Below are 21399 nucleotides of genomic sequence, written 5' to 3' on the forward strand. Positions count from 1 at the left end.
AGCAACGTCTTGTGTAGCTGTACCTTTTTTTGGTGCTTTTCCACAAAGAGGAAAGCCTGGAAATGCCTCAGGCCAAACCAGGGCTCCAGTAGAAAACATTCCTGTAATAATCTTCCCCCTCTTACTGTTTCCCTGTGCAGTGGCAGGAATGAGGGGCCTGGCCCACATCGACGGGGATCACATTTTAGTGTCTGTGCCTGAGGGCATGCTCCTGTCTGATGTCATGACAGACGAAGGCATCCTGCTGGAGCATGGCCTGGAGGTGCAGGGCCTCGAGACGGAGGTGGAGGTGGAAGGCCTAGAGACGGAAGTTGAAGGCTTTGGAGCAGAGGTGGTGGAGCTAGAGACACAGATGGTTGAGGGCCTCGAGACGGAGGTGGTTGAAGGCCTGGAGGTCGAGGCCCTGGAGGCGGAGGTGGAAGTCGAGGGCCTTGAAGCAGAGGTAGAGGTCCTAGAGGAATATCTAGAGACTGAGGTGATTGAAGGCCCTGACATCGGACATGAACACTTGCTGGGTTCCGAAGTGGCCATCGACGAGGCTATAGACTCTCACCATCACCATGTTCTAACCTCAGACCTCATCCAGGGCTCAGTCCACCATCACCACCACCACATGCCAGACCAGCTTTTTGTGGAGCACCAGGAGGAGGAGGAGGACGGGTTGGAGGGCTTGGACCAGGAGGTGTTGGTGGGTGAGGAGGAGACAGTGATCCAGGCCCACGAGGAGCTGCCGGTGGACGTGGAGGCTGTCTCTCTGCAGACTGATGAGGAGGACTACCTCATGATCTCCTGTGAGTCAACTACACCTAGAAACAGACGGGCTTGATTTTCATTGAATTATTTGCTATGATCAGTAATATTAGGGCTGTCCCTTCTTTCGACCAATGGATTGGTAAAAAAATTGAAACATGTATTTTTCCATACAGACACAGCCTATGTGTTTTAATAAAATCATATATGTGCTTTGAGCTTGTCTGATGCTTAAAGTTTACGGTTGGATGCCTTAAGAGGGTGCCAGAGATCTAGATAACCAGAAGGGAAAAAAACCTGTCCCAACTATCCTCCTGCTCCTGCTGGCTTTCTGCCATTACTCTCCTGGAGTTTCCGGTAATAGGCTACACGAAGAGTCGGCAAACTTTCTCATGTGGAATGCCAATTTATCTTAACATTTCTACCGATCTACGTGACAGTTGTGGTTTTCTTATTCACATTTTCGTGAAAGTTTAATTGAATTAACAATAACGTCTTCATATCTCAATCAGTGTCATGTGGTTGATAAAAATTATATCATTCTAAATGAACATGATACCTAAAACGTTACTTCCATTGCCAACTATGTAAAAGCAAATCAAAACATTGCAGGTAGAAAATATCCTGATTTAAAAACATCTTTAAAAAATCCTATGAATCACATTGTCTACACATGGCCTGTCTGCAACAAACTTGAAACATTGTATCAACTATTAACTTGTGTTCAGCCTGAAGCTAGCACTATCGAACTTACAACATTTGTATAACATTATTCTGGGCCCTCAGTTTCCGCCAGTGAGCTCAGGACAGACACGAGGGATAAGAACCCGTGCTTGACTTGGGAAGGAGCTCACCGGAGCTGAAAACAGGTACCTCAAATGTTCTACCTCTTGAGCTCCTGTTCCTCTTATAGAAAATTAGCTAAAAAGTATTTTGGCGCTCCTGCACCTAAATGTAAACAGTACCAGCACCCAAAATGAGTACCGGAACCTATTACAGTTCAAGTCGAGCACTGATAAGAAACATATTTTATGATGTTTTCACTGGATCAGAGAATCACATTTTCCCCTTTCACGCTGAGTGGTTATCAAAAGGGAGAGAGCTGGAAAGATCTTTTCAAATACATTGAGGAACTATTGTCATTCTCAATGGATGTAAAAACAGAATTTGTTTGCTTGCTGTTTGAGGTAAAGAAAACATTACTTTGAGAAGCTCCACAGGTGGTGTGTTAAGCAAATCAGAAATACTATCAGATCCCCAAATGGGCACATTTATGTCTACATTTGCGCGCATGACAGGTAGCATATGGGCCTACTTCCATGTGTGTGTGTGCGTCCTTACTCAACATTTGACAGGGGTGCTCCAAACAAAAGACAATGACTAATTTGACAGAACTCGTAAATACATTTAAATAAACCAAAAGTTGTTTCTCACACGTGTACCAGGTATAGGTTGTGCACTCTGCAAACAACATGTCCACTCTGACAACAGGAAGACTGGAAAAATATTGAATGGATAAAAAAATGACCGTAACCAAAGTAACAAACGTTGTAGATTAGGAATGCTGGGTAAAATGTACTAGTGGTGATATATGTAAAGGGGAATTGATAGACACTAACAATCAAACGCAAACAATTCACACGATGAAGTTATGAGACAATGAATGTGCACAAATTGGCGGTAGAGGGACGAATGACGCCATTTATGGTGATTTGGCCTCAGCAGAAGTCAGGGCCTTCATACTTCTTGCACTTCGCGGAGCAGTGCAGAGCTGTTGTCATGGAAATTAGTTTGTATTTATACAGCGTGTACCGTTTCCCCCCCTAGCGTCAAACCAATCATGTCAATGCGGAGTTATTCAGAGCCCTTCTTCATTGTTACAAAATTTAGGGGGCTCATTGACTATGTGGTACAGAGCTCGATTTGGCCTTTGGAGGCTACGCAATTGCCAAACACCTTCGATAATGAGCCTCCGACCACATTTTACAATCAAGCATAAATTGTCTTTCAGTCTAGAGTCTAGGATGAGTTGGACCGCAGAGTGAAGGAAATGCATCCAACAAGTGTTCTGCATATGTGGGAACTCCTTCAAGACTGTTGGAAAAGTATTCCAGGTGACTACCTCGTGAAGCTGGTTGAGAGAATGCAAAGATGTCATCGAGGCGAAGGGTGGCTACTTTGAAGTATCATATATAAAATATTTTGATTTGTTTAACACCTTTTTTGGTTACTACATGATACCATATGTGTTATTTCATAGTTTTGATGTCGTCACTATTCTACAACGTAAAAAAATAAAGAAAAATCCTTGAATGAGTAGGGGTGTCCAAACTTTTGTCTGGTACTATATATATATTAGTGTGTTACTGCACGACCTAAAACCATCTCAGTCGACCAACAGCCTAATTGGGGACAGCCCTAATTTGAATCAATATTTACAACCACTGCAAATTAATAGGCTAGAATATATCTGAAGGATTGTTTGTAGACTATTTCTGAAGTCTGTTTTGAGAGCATATTTCATGAACTCTTCTGATCATTTTTACCTTCCAAGTCCTTGGTATTGTCCTACCCTGCTGCTGGGTAAAAGCTTACTGTCATGTGTTATTTGTGTCCATCCAGTGGGTGACGTTGGTGAGAAGCTGGACAGTGGAGACACTCGTCTAGAGATCACTACTGTAATCTTAGTGTGTGTGTGTGTGCGTGCGTGTGTGTGCGTGCGTGTGTGTGCGTGCGTGCGTGTGTGTGTGTGTGTGTGTGTGTGTGTGTGTGTGTGTGTGTGTGTGTGTCCATCCATCCAGTGGATGACGTTGGTGAGAAGCTGGACAGAGGAGACACTCCTCTAGAGATCACTACTGAGGTGATGCATGATGAAGACTCCAACAAGGAGGGGTCAGAGGTCATCAAGGTCTACATCTTCAAGGCAGAGGCTGATGATGATGTGGAGATAGGTGAGTGATACTTCTATCTCGTTCAAAACAACTGGGAACTCTCTGACTCTCGTTCAAGACCACTGGGAACGCAGAAAAAAATGAGCTCCGACTAGGGAATAATCGGTTTGAATGGTCATCCAACTCTGAAACTCTGGCATCTTTCTAGAGCTCCAACTTTCCGACCTGAAGATTACCGACGTCATGATTTGACCTTGGTTATTTCAGAGTTCCCACTTGTCTTGAAAGCGCCATTCTTTCATCAACGAGGCCAACATTTCAAGTGCCACGTGTCAATTGGAAAGTAAAGAATAATTTTCATATTCTGAATGGGAAACTATTATCTTCTAATGTGAAGTGTCAGCTACATACATGGAAATGATAGTTTAGATGGTAAGTGTTCCCTGGAGGAGTAGAGAGAACATAAGTGTGCTAGTGTGTGACTAGCTAGGTTTCCTTCAAATTGGTGACAGATTTCTATGCAAATAATAAAAAAATCTGCATAAGAAAATATGTGCATTTTCCCACCAGTACTATTTCCCAAAAATGCACTTTTTGTATATAAAATCAGTGCGTGATGACGTAGTGCAACACAAAATGCACTTTTTGTATATAAAATCAGTGCGTGATGACGTAGTGCAACACAAAATGCACTTTTTCATGTACGGAATAAAAATGAAAAGTTCATTGTTTTTTGCATCATTTTCAACTCAACTGATAGTTTTGTCACAAACTGTTGTGTTTTAAATGTGTCTACTCTGGTCTGGGTAGAACAGCTCTCGGATACAGTGAGGGGAGGCTAGTCTACATAATGACATTATTATGGAGAAGAGCCAGATGTAGTTTATTTGTCAAACAGCAGTCAAGCGCCATCATCTCACCAGAATAAGACCCTCAATATTTTATTGAAAAGACCATCAATGTCACAGTGCATCACAACTTATTTCATCTGTAGCCTAATAAACTGCACGGTTTCCCCAGTTCTATTGGGAGGACCACATAACATATCCTCGCGTGACCCCCAAAGTATTCTTCAATATGGTTATTATATATTAATATTTGCGCATAAAGGCGTTTTCTCGCATAATTTATTTTACCGTCATACAACGATCCCACCATGTCGAATAATTAACAAATTATCTGTCAGCATCTATAAAATTGTACCAAAACTTCCCGTTTCCATCACAGCTGTCGCAATTTTATATATATATATATATATGGTATAACATTATTTATTCAAAACCGTTATAGTGCTATTTCTATTGTTTTTATTATATTTCATTCACTAGTCCTGCATGTTGGGGCTCGAAGCCTAAGGTTTTTAATGTACCCTGCAATCACACCTGCAACCCTGTACATATGACCATTAAACACTGTGAAACTCTACTAGCATTAAACTGTCTATTGAACACTGTGAAACTCTACTAGCATTAAATTGTGTATTGAAGTGTGGTTACTGTCTCTGTCTGTAGGTGGGACCGAGGTGGTGTCTGAAAGTGACTGCCATAACGGCCACCATGCTGGGTCGGAGTCTGGGGGAGGAGGCAGACATGGCCGGGGGAGAGGATGGTCTACATGACTGTGAAGGACCACGCCCAGTCAGAGGAAGATATCAGTGAGTAAACACTCTTTAAAAAAATAACCCCATCTGTGAAGGTTTGTTAGTGGAACCCTTCATTTTACCTGTCCAGTCATGTGGTCAAACAGGCCTGGATAGGTTCATTCTTTATTTTGTATTTTTCAACAAATAGCTTTCACAGGTGCCGTTCAGAAGGATTTGAAGATGGCGTTGTGCAAATCAACAGTGTTTGTGTATGTTCTGTACATGTGTCTGTGTCGTTCTGTTTTCCAGAACTGGCCGACGTGGCTGAGCAGGTGTAGTTGGTTGAGGAGGAGGGTAAAGGGTTGTTACTGAATCTGTCTGTGTGTTTACAGATGTGTCAGACATGGCAGAGCAGGTGTACATGGAGGTGATTGTAGGAGAGGAGGACACCTCTGCAGTCCAAGAGAACCAGCTAGATGACTCTCCAAACAGCAAGATGTTAGTCCCTGTCTCCTGGGCTGCTGCCTACGGTAAGAAATAAGATTTGTGTGATCAACTGGTTTTATATTCATTAATAACAGTATTCCTTCATCTGGATATAACACACACAACTATGGGCTCTATTTTAACAAACCTAATGCAATGGTAAGTCCAAGCCCCCGGAGGTAGCGCTATAGGTTTGATGAATTAACAAATTGTGGCTTTTGTCGAGGCTTGGCCCCTCACATGCCAATCGTAACATGCTCTATGGCTAAATATATGGTTGTGTATTTACTATCTTTTATGTATTGCCTTGGAATCAAATCCAATGTTTGTTTTATAGTTTGTTAGAACAGCTTACAGAAACAAAAGAACACCTTTCCCGTCTTTGCTGAATATGTTTGCTCGAACCTGTCAGCACTGAGAGGGGTGAGGCCTACAGTGAATTGCATTAGGACTGAGCACGGACATGCCAAACATTGCCAATAAGCATGATTACATGTATTATTATTTTAGGCTTAAAGAGTGAATAATTGTAATACAATTCTAAAGAAAATGTGTTTTTTAAAATAAGCTAAATGTCTAAATACACTTACAGGCACCATAATTGCTTCCTGTGGGCATATCATTTTTAAACAACGCAGGCTCTGGTTTTACGTCCATCCAAGCTGGACAAAGATCCAATGTAAAGGGAGAATGTCCCCTCCTGTTATACTGCTTGCAAATATGTTTTTTATACATATTGGAACCGTCTTACAAATTGCAGTCACACTTTTCCAGAAGTGCATTGCATGAGCGCCACAGACGTTCTCACCATTAAACCAGGACACGGAATGATTCTAATAAGTTTGCTTGTTTTTGTTTGGTTTTAATAAAATGAGTCCTGTTGAACCAGCCTTTGTTATAGTAGGCTGAGGGTAAGAGTAGTCTACAGAGAGCTTGAGTTAAAAAAACGGGAAAACATTTTTGTTACAGGAGTATAACTTCTAAATACGAGTTTGGCCGGTATTCACAGGGGTTCTCATCTCTCGTTTCACGGTGGACGTTGAAACCCGTTGCCCTGAGTCTTACTATACTTGTGTTGACTGTTTGGGGGCCAACAGTTGACCAACAGCTGAATTTAGTTGGTTTACTATCATTGTGAAGACTTATGGTACTCACAGATATATAGTAAAACGTGTACACACACAGAACTTTCAGGAGTAGTGCTTGTTTTAGTATTTGCTAAACCCTTATTTCTCCTCCCCTGCTGTTTATATGTATACTGAACAAAAATATAAACGCAACACGTAAAGTGTTGGTCTCATGGTTCATGAGCTGAAATGTAAAGATCCCTGAGATTTTCCATACGCACAAATAGCTTGTCTCTCAAATTTTGTGCGCACATTTTTTGCTTCCCTGTTAGTGAGCTTTTCTCCTTTGCCAAGATAATCCATCTACCTGACGGGTGTGGCATGTCAAGAAGCTGATTAAACGGCATGATCATTACACAGGTGCACCTTGTGCTGGGGCCAATAAAATGCCCCGCTAGAATATGCCGTTTTGTCACACAACACAATTCCACAGATGTCTAAAGTTTTGAGGAAGAGTGCAATTGACTGCAGTGATGTCCACTGGAGTTTTTGCCAGAGGAATTAATGTTAATTGCTCTACCATACCTCCAATGTTGTTTTAGAGAATTTGACAGTACGTCTAACCGACCTCAACCACAGACCACGTGTAACCACCCTAGCCAGGACCTCCACATCCGGCTTCTTCACCTGTAGATGGTCTGAAATGAGCCACCCAGACAAGCTGATGAAACTGTGGGTTTGCACAGCCGAAGACTGTCTGCACAAACTGTCAGAAACAGTCTCCGGGAGGTCTACGTTATCCGCCTCCATCCCCTGATGTTTCAGCATGATGATCCACGTCCCCATGTCACAAGGATCTGTACACAAATCCTGGAAGCTGAAAGTGTCCCAGTTATTTCATGGCCTGCATACTCACCAGACATGTCACCCATTGAGCATGTTTGGGATGCTTTGGATTGACATATACGACAGCGTATTCCCAGTATCCAGCAACTTCACACAGCCATTGAAGAGGAGTGGGACAACATTCCACAGGCCACAATCAACAGCCTGATCAACTCTATGTGAAGGAGATGTTTCGCACTGCATGAGGCAGGTGGTGGTCCCACCAGATACTGACTGGTTTTGTGATCCAAGGCCCTACCTTTTTGTTTTAAGGTATCTGTGACCAACATATGCATATCTGTATCCCCGGTCATGTGATCCATAGATTAGGGCCTAATTAATTAACAGATCTTATGAACTGTAACTCGGTAAAATCTTAGAAATTTGTTTTGTTTTTGTTCATAAGTCTTTCTCCTCCCCTGCTGTGTAATTCAATTTAAAGAGCTTTTAAAATGTATTTTACCTTTTTATTTAACCAGGCAAGTCAGTTAAGAACAAATTCTTATTTTCAATGACTGACTAGGAACAGTGGGTTTACTGTCTGTTCAGGGGCAGAACGACAAGCTTGTCAGCTCGGGGATTTGAACTTACAACCTTCCGGTTACTAGTCCAACGCACTAACCTACCCTGCCGCCCCAGTGCTAGACCCGCTTTATTGGCATAGGGAACATATGTTAACATTGCCAAAGCAAGTGAAATAGAAAATAAACTAAAGTGAAATAAACAATAATGACATGGGTCATTTTAGATGTCATTGGCTATATACAGTGTTGTAACGATGTGCAAATTGTTAAAGTACAAAAGGGAAAATACATCTAAATATGGGTTGCCTTTGTGATGGCACACGGTGGTATTTCACCCAGTAGATGGGAGTTGATTTAAATTGGGTTTGTTTTCAAATTCTTTATAGGTCTGTTATCTGAAGGAAAAATGTGTCTCTAATATGGTGGTGCAGGAGGTTAGGAAGTGCAGCTCAGTTTCTACCTCATTTTGTGGGCAGTGTGCACATAGCCGGTCTTCTCTTGAGAGCCATGTCTGCCTACGGCGGCCTTTCTCAATAGCAAGGCTATGCTCACTGAGTCTGTACATAGTCAAAGATTTCTTTAAGTTTGGGTCAGTCACAGTGGTCAGGTATTCTGCCGCTGTGTACTCTCTGTGTAGGGCCAAATAGCATTCTAGTTTGCTCTGTTTTTTGTAAATTCTTTCCAATGTGTCAAGTAATTATCTTAGTTTTCTCATGATTTGTTTGGGTCTAATTGTGTTGCTGGTCTCCAGGTTCATCTCTCTGTAGGTGATGGCTTTGTAATGGAAGGTTTGGGAGTCCCCTTTTAGGTGGTTGTAGAATTTAACTGCTCTTTTGTTCATTTTGATAATGCAGGTATCGTCCTAATTCTGCTCTGCATGCATTATTTGGTGTTTTACGTTGTACCCACAGGATATTTTTTGCAAAATTCTGCATGCAGAGTCTCAATTTGGTGGTTCTCTCGTTTTGTGAATTCTTGGATGGTGAGCGGACCCCAGATTTCACAACCATAAAGGGCAATAGGTTCTATAACTGATTTGACATAAAAAATTTTAGCTAGATGGTATGTTGAATTTTATGTTCCTTTGATGGCATAGAAGGCCCTTCTTGTCTCTCAGATCGTTCACAGCTTTGTGGAAGTTACCTGTGGTGCTGATGTTTAGGCCGAGGTATGTATAGTCGTTTGTGTGCTCTAGGTCAACTGTGTCTAGATGGAATTTGTATTTGTGGTCCTGGCAACTGGACCTTTTTTTGGAACACCATTATTTTTGTCTTACTGAGATCCACGGCCCAGGTCCGACAGGTTGGCCAGAAAGCACCAGATCATCAGCAAACGGTAGACATTTCACTTCAGATTCTAGTAGGTTGAGGCTGCATGTTGCAGACTGTTCTAGTGCCCTTGCCAATTTGTTGATATACATGTTGAAGAGGGTGGGGCTTAATGTGTTTTATATGTAGATAAGTCTGTTTCTCCTGCTGTTTTAAATGTAGATAACAACAGTGTGGACACAGTGAGGAATGGAGGGACCAGGCCATACCTTCAGATCAGAGACGGTCAGGGTACCAACAGAGCCCTCAAACAGAAGATCAAGAAGAAGAAGAGGAATGGCGAGACACGGCAGTGCCAGACCGGTACATACATTACATTATCACGGCAGTGCCAGACCGGTACATACATTACATTATCACGGCAGTGCCAGACATTACATTATCACGGCAGTGCCAGGCATTACGTTATCACGGCAGTGCCAGGCATTACATTATCACGGCAGTGGCAGACATTACATTATCACGGCAGTGGCAGACATTACATTATCACGGCAGTGGCAGACATTACATTATCACGGCAGTGGCAGACCAGTACAGACATTATCACGGCAGTGCCAGACCAGTACAGACATTATCACGGCAGTGCCAGACCAGTACAGACATTATCACGGCAGTGCCAGACATTACATTATCACGGCAGTGCCAGACATTACATTATCACGGCAGTGCCAGACATTACATTATCACGGCAGTGCCAGACATTACATTATCACGGCAGTGCCAGACATTACATTATCACGGCAGTGCCAGACATTACATTATCACGGCAGTGCCAGACATTACATTATCACGGCAGTGGCAGACATTACATTATCACGGCAGTGCCAGACCAGTACAGACATTATCACGGCAGTGCCAGACATTACATTATCACAGCAGTGCCAGACCAGTACAGACATTACATTATCACGGCAGTAGTAGACCCGTACAGACGGACATCACATTATCACGGCAGTGTCAGACATTACATTATCACGGCAGTTCCAGACCGGTACAGACGGACATCACATTATCCGTTCGTCTGACATGAGCTCAAAGAACATACAACTAGTTATGTCTCCATAATATATAAAATTAAACATTGAAAACATGGTGGAGATTCCCTGTTGCTTCCTTTTTATTTCTTGAAATTCTGCTCTTAGACCTTGTGAGTTTTGATCTGCTCCTCAGTAATATACACTACATGGTAAAAAAGTATGTGGACACCTGCTAGACAATCATCTCATTCTAAAATCATGGGCATTAATATGGTGTTGGTCCCCCCCTTTTCTGCTGTAACAGCCTCCACTCGTCTGGGAAGGTTTTCTCCTAGATGTTGGAACATTGCTGTGGGGACTTGCTTTCATTCAACCACAAGCATTGGTGAGATCGGGCGATTAGGCCTGGCTCTAAGTCTACGTTCCAACTCATCCCAAAAGTGTTAGATGGGGTTAAGGTCAGGGCTCTGTGCAGGCCAGTCAAGTTTTTCCACACTGATCTCGACAAACCATTTCTGTATGGACCTCGCTTTGTGCACGGCAATGGTAGCGTTCTCGGGTAGGTAGCGTTCTCCTGGCATCCGCCAAATTAGTTTGTTGGACTGCCAGATGATGAAGCGTGATTCATCATTCCAGAGAAGGTGTTTCCACTGCTCCAGAGAAGGTGTTTCCACTGCTCCAGAGTCCAATGGCGGTGAGCTTTACACCGCTCCGACGCTTGGCATTGCGTATGGTGATCTTAGGCATGTGTGTGGCTGCGACCTTGCCAAGATAAAGCAAAGCAGTGCAGCAAAAACAACACAGAGTTACACATGGGATAAACAAACGTACAGTCAATAACACAATACTTTTTTTCTATGTACAATGTGTGCAAATGTAGTAAGATTAGGAAGGTAAGGCAGTAAATAGGGAATAGAAGCAAAATAGTTACAATTTAACAAACACTGGAGTGATAGATGTGCAAGTAGAGATACTGGGGTGCAAGAGAGCAAAAAAAATTATATATAACAATGTGGGAATGAGGTAGTTTGGTGGGCTATTTACAGATGGGCTGTGTACGGGTACATTGGTAAGCTCTAACAGCTGATGCTTAAAGATGGCGAGTGAGATGTAAGTCTCCAGCTTCCGCAATATATATATATATATATATATATATATATATATTTTTTTTTTAAATGCATATATATTTCTTAAATAATTGTTTATATATTTTTTTTATTTCATTTCTTTCCAGTCATTAGCAGCAGAGAACTGGAAGGAAAGGTGGCCAAAGAGGTGTTGGCTTAGGGGGTGACCAGTGCAATATACCTGCTGGAGCTTGTGCTACGGGTTGGTGTTGCTATGGTGACCAGTGAGCTAAGGCGGGGCTTTACCTAGCAAAGACTTATAGATGACCTGGAGGCAGTGGTCTTGGCGACGAATATGTTGCGAGGGCCAGCGAATGTCAGCATACAGGTCGCAGTAGTGGGTAGTAAATGGGGCTTTGGTGACAAAACGGATGGCACTATGATAGACTGCATCAAAATTGTGTTGAGTAGAGTGTTGGAGGCTATTTTATAAATGACATCGCCGAAGTCAAGGATCTGTAGGATAGTCAGTTTTTTGATGGTATGTTTGGCAGCATGAGTGAAAGAGGCTTTGTTGCGAAATAGGAAGCCGATTCTAGATTTAATTTTGGATTGGAGATGCTTAATGTGAGTCTGGAAGGAGAGTTTACAGTCTAACCAGACACCTAGGTATTTGTAGTTGTCCACATATTCTAAGTCAGAACCATCCAGAGTATTGATGCTATTCGGGCGGGCAGGTGTTTTACTTGCATTTTAAAAGCAGTTGGAGGCCACGGAAGGAGTGTTGTATGGCATTGAAGCTTGTTTGGAGGTTAGTTAACACAGTATCCAACGAAGGGCCAGAGTTATACAGAATGGTGTCGTCTGTGTAGAGGTGGATCAGGGAATCATCATCAGCAGCAAGAGCGACATCAGTGATATATACAGAGAAAAGAGTCAGCCTGAGAATTGATTATTGAAATGATCGATTATCGTGGATTTATCGGTGGTGAGTGTTTCCTAGCCTCAGTGCAGTGGGCAGCTGGGAGGATGTTCTCTTATTCTCCATGGACTTTACAATGTCCCAAAACCTTTTTGGAATTAGTGCTACAGGATGCAAATTTCTGTTTGAAAAAGCTAACCTTAGCTTTTCTGACTGACTGTGTATATTAGTTCCTGACTTCCCTGAAAAGTTGCATATCGCGGATGCTATTCGATGCTAATGCAGTACACCACAGGATGTTTTTGTGCTGGTCAAGAGCAGTTAAGTCTGGGGTGAACCAAGGGCTATATCTGTTCTTAGTTCTACATTCTGCACTTTTAAAGAGCAACCCGGCATCCTCTACTGACGGGACCAGGTCAATATCCTTCCAGGATACATGGGCCAGGTCAATTAGAAATGCCTGCTCAATTAGAAATGACTGCTCTCTGAAGTGTTTTAGGGATTGTTTGACAGTGATGAGGGGTGGTCGTTTGACTGCGGACCCATTATGGATGCAGGCAATGAGGCAATTATCGCTGAGATCCTGGTTGAAGACAACAGAGGTGTATTTGGAGGGCAAGTTGGTCAGGATGATATCTATGACGGTGCCCATGGTTATGGATTTTGGGTTGTACCTGATAGGTTCTTTGATAATTTGTGTGAGATTGAGGGCATCTATCTTAGATTGTAGTATGGCCGGGGTGTTAAGCATATCCCAGTTTAGGTCACCTAACAGTACTCTGAAGATAGATGGGGGGGTGGGGGGTCGATCAATTCACATATGGTGTCCACGGCACAACTGAGGGGTGTCTATAACAAGAGGTGACGGTGAGAGACTTATTTCTGGAAAGGTGGATTTTTAAAAGTAGAAGCTCGAATTGTTTGGGCACAGACCTGGATAGTAAGACAGAACTCTGCAGGCTATCTCTGCAGTAGATTGCAACTCTGCCCACTTTTGCAGTTCTATCTTGTTGGAAGATGTTGTAGTTGGGGATGGAAATTTCAGAATTTTTCGTGGCCTTCCTAAGCCAGGATTCAGACATGGCTAGTACATCAGGGTTGGCAGAGTGTGCTAAACCAGTGAATAAAACAAACTTAGGGAGGAGGCTTCTAATGTTAACATGCATGAAACTAAGGCTTTTACGGTTACAGAAGTCAACAAATGAGAGCGCCTTGGGAATAGCTGGGGGGTACAGGGTTGGGTTAACCTCTACATCACCAGAGGAGGAAGAGGATAAGGGTACGGCTAAAGGCTATAAGAACTGGTCGTCTAGTGCGTTGGGGGACAGATCATAAAATAAGCAGATTTCTGGGCATGGTAGAATAGATTCAGGGCATGATGTACAGACAAGGATGTGAGTACAGTGGAGGTAAACCTAGGCATTGAGTGACGGTGAGAGCGGTTGCGCTCTGGCGGCACCAGTTAAGCCAGTTGAGGTCTCCGCATGTATGGAGGGTGCGACAAAATAACTATCTTAGGCATTTAGGGCGGGGCTGGTACTCTACAGTGAAATAAAACAATAATAACTAACATAAACACCAGTAGACAAGGTATATTGACATTGGGGAGAGGCATGTGTAGCCGATGAGCAACAATAGGGGAGTCAGGGAGCCGTTCGGTAGCCGCTACTACGCTAGGCAAGCTGGAGGCTCGGCGATTCAGAAGGCTAGCAGGCCATAGCCAGCAGATGGGTCTTCGACGTCGCAATGGAGAAGCCTGTTGAAACCACCTCGGACGATCATGTCGTGATGGATCGGCGGGGCTCTGTCGGCAATAAAGGGTCCAGGCCAATTGGCAAAATAGATATTGTAGCCCAAGAATTAGCTGGTAGACCTCTACGGCTAGATGGGAGATGGGCCTAGCTCGAGGCTACCTCAAGGCTAACTGGTGCTTGATTCGGGACAGAGGCACTAGCCAGGTGTAGCCACTCGGATTGCAGCTAGCTAGCTGTGATGATCCGGTGTAATGTTCCTTAGCTTGCGGTAGGAATCCGGAGATGGGGTAGAGAAAAAGCAGTCCGATATGCTCTGGGTTGATATTGCGCTGTAGAGACTGGCAGGTATTGATCGAGCTGAGGCTGTCTGGTGTCCGAGTTAACAGTGAAGGCCGCTAGCAGTGGCTAACTGACTACTAGCTAGTTAGCTGGCTAGCTTCTGAAGGGGGTTCCGGTTCTAAAGTCTAAAAATAGCAGATCCGTACCACATTGGGTGAGGCGGGTTATAGAAGAGTATATTCTGTCTGTAGATGAAAAGTGAGATTCAAATATATGAAAAAACTAGGAACACAACTACATACACACGGGACAAGACAAAACACACGTCCGACTGCTACTACATCTTGGAACATACATTTTGGAACTCTGTAGCAAGTGTTGCAACCGAGGACAGACCAATTTTTTGCATTTCAGCACTCGGCGGTCCCATTCTGTGAGCTTGTGTGGCCTACCAATTCGCGACTGAGCCATTGTTGCTCCTAAATGTTTCCATTTCAAAATAACTGCACTTCCAGTTGACCGGGGCAGCTCTTTGCTGGACGAATTTACTTGTCGGAAAGGTGGCATCCTACGATGGTGCCACGTTGAAAGTCACTGAGCTCTTCAATAAGGCTGTTCTACTGCCAATGTTTGTCTATGGAGATTGCTTGGCTGTGTGCTTGAATTTATACACTTGTCAGCAATGGGTGTGGCTGAAATAGATTAATCCACTAATTTGAAGCTGTGTCCACATACTTTTGGCCATATTGTGCACCTCTGCTCTTTCTGTCTCGTCAGCTGTGGTCATACGTTCTCAATTGGCTCACCTGGATAATTAAAGGCTAAATGCATTTCCCCCCTGTCTCCTCTCAGCTGTGATCATCGGTCCAGACGGCATGCCCCTGACCGTCTACCCCTGTCACATCTGTGGTAAGAAGTTCAGGTCACAAGGCTTCCTCAAGTGCCACATGAAGAACCATCCTGACCACCACCTTAAGAAGTACCAGTGTACCGACTGTGACTTCACCACCAACAAGAAGGTCTCTGTCGTCTCTCATATCTCTGATGTTCACGTCATTGGACCTTATCTGTTATTACTCTTTTCTTCTCCCCTTCATTTTCTCTATTCTTTTATGTTATTTAAGCAATAATGCCTGAGAACCCGGGAATTATCAGACAAGGGCTGTTCTGAGGCCCAAGGCGAAGCGAAGGGCCAGGATTACTGCCTTGGAGGGAGTTGTCCCTCGATAATTCCCAGGTTCGAGGGCATTATAACTTTTGGTATAATCTTTGCAGACATACAGTGGGGCAAAAAAGTATTTAGTCAGCCACCAATTGTGCAAGTTCTCCCACTTAAAAAGATGAGAGGCCTGTAATTTTCATCATAGTACACTTCAACTATGACAGACAGAATGAGAGAGAAAAAATCCAGAAAATCACATTTATTTGCAAATTATGGTGGAAAATAAGTATTTGGTCAATAACAAAAGTTTCTCAATACTTTGTTATATACCCTTTGTTGGCAATGACAGAGGTCAAACGTTTTCTGTAAGTCTTCACAAGGTTTTCACACGCTGTTGCTGGTATTTTGTCCCATTCCTCCATGCAGATCTTGTCATGGAAATTTCCTCTATTTACCAAATCATGAGAGAAAACCACACACCAGTCAGAGTTATGCTTAATCTTCACCTTTAATAATAATGAAGCTTTTGCAATAGCATTTTGACTTTCAACAGTTCAGTATCTCTAATGAAAAGTTGACTCCCAACATAATGGCAAATGGGATCCTTTATAGCAAAGATCCACCCCCCCTAGACGACATGACAAACCACAGGTCTTAGGAACTTACACAAAGAAAAGACTACTTCAGAGAGGAGTATCTCCTAGCCAGACAGAGTTGGCTAAAAATTATCGTTCAGTTTGTTCTCCTAAACAAAGCTCTTATTTCGTTCTTGGTACAAAATGGTAAAGACATTACCCCCACCCTATGATATATATCAAATTGTCATACAACCAATTCTAAATACAACCAATCCTGGACAAGCTCACGGAGAGGAGAGTGAGGCTATAGGTTAAGATAGGGGCAACAAAAGAGGGAGCATAGAATGATTCCAGACACTGCCATCCTCCTCCCCGATGGGAAAAGTAGGGAGTGACTGGCACACAGACACTGTGGAGCAAAAGATATGTTTACACATGATGACACCTTGACCTCTCCCCTCTCAGCGGCCCAAGCAACTTAGTCTTGACAAAGAACAGATACTTCAACCCCGCCACAGTATTATACAAACATAACATTCTGATGAGAAGTAACTTACAAACATATGATGAATATAAAACAAACATATGATGAATATAAAACATCTTACCTATGTTACCACCTAATTCTGATTATTCCCCAACAATCTCCTCTAGAGCAGTGATGTTTTGGGGCTGTTGCTGGGCAACACAGACTTTCAACTCCCTCCAAAGATTTTCTATGGGGTTGAGATCTGGAGACTGGCTAGGCCACTCCAGGACCTTGAAATGCTTCTTATGAAGCCACTCCTTCGTTGCCCGGGCGGTGTGTTTGGGATCATTGTCATGCTGAAAGACCCAGCCACATTTCATCTTCAATGCCCTTACTGATGGTAGGCTTTGTTACTTTGGTCCCAGCTCTCTGCAGGTCATTCACTAGCCCCCCCCGTGTGGTTCTGGGATTTTTGCTCACCGTTCTTGTGATCATTTTGACCCCACGGGGTGAGATCTTGCGTGGAGCCCCAGATCGAGGGAGTTTATCAGTGGTCTTGTATGTCTTCCATTTCCTAATATTTGCTCCCACAGTTGATTTCTTCAAACCAAGCGTCTTACCTATTGCAGATTCAGTCTTCCCAACCTGGTGCAGGTCTACAATTTTGTTTCTGGTGGCCTTTGACAGCTCTTTGGTCTTGGCCATAGTGGAGTTTGGAGTGTGACTGTTTGAGGTTGTGGACAGGTGTCTTTTATACTGATAACAAGTTCAAACTGGTGCCATTAATACAGGTAACGAGTGGAGGACAGAGGAGCCTCTTAAAGAAGAAGTTACAGGTCTGTGAGAGCCAGAAATCTTGCTTGTTTGTAGGTGACCAAATACTTATTTTCCACCATAATTTGCAAATAAATTCATAAAAAATCCTACAATGAGATTTTTCAGGATTTTTTTTTCTCTCATTTTGTCTGTCATAGTTGAAGTGTACCTATGATGAACATTACAGGCCTCATCTTTTTAAGTGGGAGAACTTTCACAATTGGTGGCTGACTAAATACATTTTTTGCCCCACTGTATGTTTATTCGTTAAAATATGACGGACATTTTTTTATTTAAAATATTATTTTAACAAGTACATTTTGTTTTTGCATTCTGAAGTTTCTACCCAAGTGTACTGGTCATGAGTTGTTTTGACCCTGTCGTCAATGCTAATCATTCTATTCATTATATGTTGCTAAGCCATTTGACCTTGCTATGCTAAACATATCATTGGCATGTACCTAGCTAGCAGAGAGTCAATGATGATGAGAGACAAGCACTTCAATAAATAATCATTCAATAAATGTCCAATAGAATTCATGGATTTCTGAGTGCTTATGGTTTCCATGGTGAATTATTAGTTTTGGGTTTATTCTTGGGCTAGCTAGCCTATTGGCAGGGGAGAGATCCCCCCCCCCCCTACTGTTGCAAACCAAATAGTAGCATGGAAAAAATCGTGATGTTTTTTTTTTCCCCAGAGGGAAATTAAGTTGATGAATTTCCTGCCTGGTCTGCTGGACAGTGGAATTATGAGATTAATACATAATGGTATTTTGCGTGAGTTGTTGTCTCATAACTCCTGCATATCAAACAATCAGGAACCAGACAACCCGTTTTATAATATTACGTTGTAACTCCTCCCTGTTAAGTGTGTTGCTCTTGTGACATATCTGTAAAATGCACTATAAATATATTCTGTTTTGTTTTTGAAGGTCAACTTCCACAACCACCTGGAGTCCCACAAGCTACTGGTCCATCGCAGTGACAGAGACAGAACCTCTTCCCCAGACTACCCAGAATACAACAGGACCACCCCAGAGTACCCAGAATACAACAGGACCACCCCAGAGTACCCAGAATACAACAGGACCACCCCAGAGTACCCAGAATACAACAGGACCACCCCAGAGTACCCAGAATACAACAGGACCACCCCAGAGTACACAGAGTACACCCGGCGTTACCACGAAGACAGCCAGCTAGGGTCTAACAAGCTGATCCTGAGGGACAAGGAGTCCAAACTGCACCACTGTAAGTACTGTGACTATGAGACTGCAGAGCAGGGGCTCCTCAACCGCCACCTATTGGCCGTTCACAGCAGGAACTTCGCCCACGTGTGCGTGGAGTGCACTAAAGGCTTCCGTCACCCGTCAGAGCTCAAGAAGCACATGCGGACCCACACGGGGGAGAAGCCGTACTGCTGCCCGCACTGTGACTTTCGCTGTGCAGACCAGTCCAACCTAAAGACTCACATCAAGAGCAAGCACGGTGCCGACCTGCCTTTTAAGTGTGGCCACTGCCCCCAGGCCTACGCTGACGAAGGGGAGCTGCAGCGGCACACGGAGATGGTGCAGGGCCACAAGACCCACCAGTGTCCCCACTGCGAACACAAGAGCACCAACTCCTCTGATCTAAAACGACACATTATATCTGTTCACACCAAAGACTTCCCTCACCAGTGTGACGTGTGTGAGAAGGGCTTCCACCGGCCCTCTGAGCTGAAGAAACACTCAGAGACGCACAAGGGCAGCAAGGTGCACCAGTGCAGGCACTGTAACTTCACGACCTCTGACCCTTTCACCCTCAGCAGACACATCCTGTCCGTTCACACCAAGGACCTCCCCTTTAAGTGTAAACGCTGCCGGCGAGGGTTCCGCCAGTCCACGGAGCTGAAGAAACACATGAAGACCCACAGTGGGAGGAAGGTGTACCAGTGTCAGTACTGCGAGTACAACAGCCCGGACGCTTCAGGATTCAAACGCCACGTGATCTCTATCCACACCAAGGAATACCCCCACTGCTGTGACTACTGTTGTAAAGGCTTCCGAAGGCCCTCTGAGAAGAGCCAGCACATAGCCAGACATCACAAAGATATGTTGATGGAGCGTTGTTAATACAATGTTGACACAACGTTACCCGGACAGACAGACTGGCACGTTCACTCCTCGGTCTACGTAGACCTGATTCACACGACAAAGGGGGAACACGTTTAGGCAGTTGATTAGGGTGGAATGGTACATTTAGACTGCTAGCGATGAATGGTACATTTAGACTGCTAGCGATGATAACATTCTGACTGTTTCTCCTCAGGGCGTAATCAAACTAAGCATGTGGTGGAAGTTGGTGAAGTTTAAAACCAGTGTATATGTTGTCAGTGGGGCTCCTGTCACTCTTTCTGTATTTATTTATCTGCAGAGAGGATTCACCATATGATTAACTTTTTTTTTCTTCCAGGGTCTCAAAATATGTCTGTGTGTATTCCTGTTGAATATCTGGAAGAAAGACATGGACAGAAGTCCTCTGATATAGGAAGTGGTTATTTGAGAACATCATTCAGGCCTGTTCTTCTCTATCTCACCAGACTGTATCTGGATCAAACTAGTACATACTGTATCTGGATCAAACTAGTGCATACTGTATCTGGATCAAACTAGTGCATACTGTATCTGGATTAGACTACTGTATCAAACTAGTACATACTGTATCTGGATCAAACTAGTACATACTGTATCTGGATCAAACTAGTGCATACTGTATCTGGATCAAACTAGTGCATACTGTATCTGGATCAAACTAGTACATACTGTATCTGGATCAAACTAGTGCATACTGTATCTGGATCAAACTAGTGCATACTGTATCTGGATTAGACTACTGTATCAAACTAGTACATACTGTATCTGGATCAAACTAGTACATACTGTATCTGGATCAAACTAGTGCATACTGTATCTGGATTAGACTACTGTATAAAACTAGTACATACTGTATCTGGATCAAACTAGTGCATACTGTATCTGGATCAAACTAGTGCATACTGTATCTGGATCAAACTAGTACATACTGTATCTGGATCAAACTAGTACATACTGTATCTGGATCAAACTAGTACATACTGTATCTGGATCAAACTACTGTATCAAACTAGTGCATACTGTATCTGGATCAAACTAGTGCATACTGGAGAGCTGCAATGCTCTGCTAACAACTTGTATCTTCAAACCTGGGTTCAAATAATTTTTGAAATATTTCTTATACGTTTAGCATTTCCTTTATCCTGCCTAGAGTGGACTTTTGTGAATCGGTTGGTTCTGTTTTGCCTGGCAAGCCCAACGAAGGTATGTATTTGAAATGATTACAAATGGTTTTTGAACCCAGGTCTAAGTATCCTCCCAATAACCTGGTTTATACCGTTTGTTTTAAAGGCAATCTGAATCACAATCATGTCATTATGAGCCTGTGGGCCCTGTTTGGGTGGTCCACCTGTGAGGTCAGAGTGGAACAATGTTTACACAAGCACCTTAATCTACGAGCTATGAAACCAACTCGTTTTTTTTAAGCAAACAGAACTTTGTTTTGTTTTTCTTCTTAACAGTGCCAATTTATTATTAATTCAACTTTAATGTTTTGGTGTTTGGTGGACAGATGGTTCTGTATGTTTGGTAAAAACTTCAGCTGTTGTCACCAGTTTTTTGACCTTGTGAATGCCACTGTAAGTTGTGTATATGACCTTGTGAATGCCACTGTAAGTTGTGTATATGACCTTGTGAATGCCACTGTAAGTTGTGTATATGACCTTGTGAATGCCACTGTAAGTTGTGTATATGACCTTGTGAATGCCACTGTAAGTTGTGTATATGAC

General features: G+C 43.2%; 1 pseudogene; it reads left to right on the plus strand.

The window, feature by feature from the left end:
• Window positions 1-19836, plus strand: part of LOC123993672 — a 21796-nt pseudogene extending 1960 nt beyond the window's left edge.
• The last annotated feature ends 1563 nt before the right edge of the window (window positions 19837-21399 follow it).

This window comes from Oncorhynchus gorbuscha, linkage group LG13 (genome assembly GCF_021184085.1).
Source record: "Oncorhynchus gorbuscha isolate QuinsamMale2020 ecotype Even-year linkage group LG13, OgorEven_v1.0, whole genome shotgun sequence".
Lineage (NCBI taxonomy): Eukaryota > Metazoa > Chordata > Actinopteri > Salmoniformes > Salmonidae > Oncorhynchus > Oncorhynchus gorbuscha.